General features: G+C 34.0%; 1 long non-coding RNA gene across 1 annotated transcript; it reads left to right on the top strand.

The window, feature by feature from the left end:
- The first annotated feature begins 752 nt into the window (after positions 1–752).
- Positions 753–1,458, top strand: LOC129953616 (uncharacterized). The gene is made up of 3 exons (XR_008782563.1): positions 753–1,000; positions 1,077–1,107; positions 1,259–1,458. It is a non-coding gene; the product is annotated as an uncharacterized LOC129953616 (long non-coding RNA).
- Positions 1,459–2,924: the final 1,466 nt, after the last annotated feature.

Here is a 2,924-nt window from a genome sequence, read left to right as displayed (position 1 = left end):
GCTTCTAAAATCCCTGATCTTTGGATCTTCACCTGAACCTAATAAAAAAAAGGTAAATCACCCATCAGACCAAAACTCTAAGGCTTCCATTTTATGGTCACATACCTCTGCTGCTATATATATCTATATATATATCAATATCGCCAAAAAAAGTTGCTACAATTTGTCCAGATTTCCTGTCCAATTTAGTGGATGAAATTCACTCTATATATTAGATTGTATATATATATTGTCTTATTTTATTTTTATAATTTAACTATATTTTACCTTTATCTTTATTAAATTCCAATCACTTAAAACCGATAGATTTTAAATTTAAAAAAAACTGTTCGTTAAAACTTACTCGCCGTTAACACTTCTATTTTCTAAGTTATCAAACTTAAGAATGACCATAAAATCCCTTAGGCTAGTTCCTAGTCATTCTCCTATTAACTAAGTAAATAGTTACCACTACCTCTGAGTGAGATCACTATTTTTCCACCCACAACTATTTTCCATCCCTATCACAGATAATTAACCCCCCTCATCCACGTCCAAGAAATCGTACTCACACATTCATACTACTACTACAGTCTTATATCTCTCAGTCTATTTCCTCTTCTATTACTCTAATCTCAATCTCAATCTAATTCCTAAATTCCTAATTAATCCTATTATTTATCTTAACTTATTAATCTAATCTTTTTCCTTATCAATCTAATATCGTAAATTATTTACTTAAATAAACTTTCATCTCATCCTGTATTAATTCTACTTATCTTAGACTTGAACCATTGAAAAATTCATTTAAGTTCATCTAGTGGATGAACAATCGTGTCTAATATTTTTCTGCGCATGCGCTAGTAGAAGTTTTTCTATCCCCTTATCCCTTGTGTGAAAATGAGACAAAGCTACTATTGCATGCGCAGAACGAAATGACTAGATAGGGTAACACATAGGAATTGTCAAAAGAAAAATCAAAACAAACATGGACGTACTTAGAAGAGCAGAAATTATGTTGGTAAGTATTATTAAATAAATTTAACTAATTTCTAGCAATAGTAATTATATTTTTATTATTGTTATTTCTTTTTCAGGGGTTCCTTAATATTTTCCTGTATAATCAAGGTAAGTCGCAACTACGCAGAGTGGTGAATTTGTGTCGCAAAGATTCGAATGTGAAAGCAATCGAATCCCTGCAAAACAACTTCATCACTTTGCATAGTTAATATATTATTATTACTTTTTTCTACTAAATTTATTTTTACTTTCAAAATAGAAATCTATCAGAGGACCATTGACCCATTCTGTAGGTGACAAGCCACCGAGGATGGATAAGGCCACCTCAAATAAGAAGAAAAATCGTCATCGTTGGAATGGAAGACGGTGTCGTCGCCGTCGCGCAGCCGCGCCGCCGCGTCGGCTATAGATATTCATATACATATGAGTATATGAACATTTATATGGCCACGCAACAGTCTAGAACATCAAAAATCCTTCAGGATGCTCCAAAATGACTCATCTATATCTATAATGATAGATCTTGATTAGGAGTATCTTTTTCTAGTACATGTCAAGTATCTATTTTGAAGTCTTGATCGATTTTGGGGGTTGGGAAGGATCAGGTGATGGTTTTGGGTGTGATTTGATTTTCGTCTAGAACATCAAAAATCCTTCAGGATGCTCCAAAATGACTCATCTATATCTATAATGATAGATCTTGATTAGGAGTATCTTTTTCTAGTACATGTCAAGTATCTATTTTGAAGTCTTGATCGATTTTGGGGGTTGGGAAGGATCAGGTGATGGTTTTGGGTGTGATTTGATTTTCGTCTAGAACATCAAAAATCCTTCATAATGCTCCAAAATGACTCATCTATATCTACAATGATAGATCTTGATTAGGAGTATCTTTTTCTAGTACGTGTCAAGTATCTATTTTGAAGTCTTCATCGATTTTGGGGGTTGGGAAGGATCAGGTGATGGTTTTGGGTGTGATTTGATTTTCGTCTAGAACATCAAAAATCCTTCAGGATGCTCCAAAATGACTCATCTATATCTATAATGATAGATCTTGATTAGGAGTATCTTTTTCTAGTACATGTCAAGTATCTATTTTGAAGTCTTGATCGATTTTGGGGGTTGGGAAGGATCAGGTGATGGTTTTGGGTGTGATTTGATTTTCGTCTAGAGCATCAAAAATCCTTCAGGATGCTCCAAAATGACTCATCTATATCTATAATGATAGATCTTGATTAGGAGTATCTTTTTTTAGTACATGTCAAGTATCTATTTTGAAGTTTTGATCGATTTTGGGGGTTGGGAAGGATCAGGTGATGGTTTTGGGTGTGATTTGATTTTCGTCTAGAACATCAAAAATCCTTCAGGATGCTCCAAAATGACTCATCTATATCTATAATGATAGATCTTGATTAGGAGTATCTTTTTCTGGTACATGTCAAGTATCTATTTTGAAGTCTTGATCGATTTTGGGGGTTGGGAAGGATCAGGTGATGGTTTTGGGTGTGATTTGATTTTCGTCTAGAACATCAAAAATCCTTCAGGATGCTCCAAAATGACTCATCTATATCTATAATGATAGATCTTGATTAGGAGTATCTTTTTCTAGTACATGTCAAGTATCTATTTTGAAGTCTTGATCGATTTTGGGGGTTGGGAAGGATCAGGTGATGGTTTTGGGTGTGATTTGATTTTCGTCTAGAACATCAAAAATCCTTCAGGATGCTCCAAAATGACTCATCTATATCTATAATGATAGATCTTGATTAGGAGTATCTTTTTCTAGTACATGTCAAGTATCTATTTTGAAGTCTTGATCGATTTTGGGGGTTGGGAAGGATCAGGTGATGGTTTTGGGTGTGATTTGATTTTCGTCTAGAACATCAAAAATCCTTCAGGATGCTCCAAAATGACTCATCTATATC

Source organism: Eupeodes corollae, unplaced genomic scaffold, assembly GCF_945859685.1.
Source record: "Eupeodes corollae unplaced genomic scaffold, idEupCoro1.1 scaffold_266, whole genome shotgun sequence".
In the NCBI taxonomy this organism is placed as follows: Eukaryota; Metazoa; Arthropoda; class Insecta; order Diptera; family Syrphidae; genus Eupeodes; species Eupeodes corollae.
This window is presented reverse-complemented; position numbering and strand designations above follow the sequence as displayed.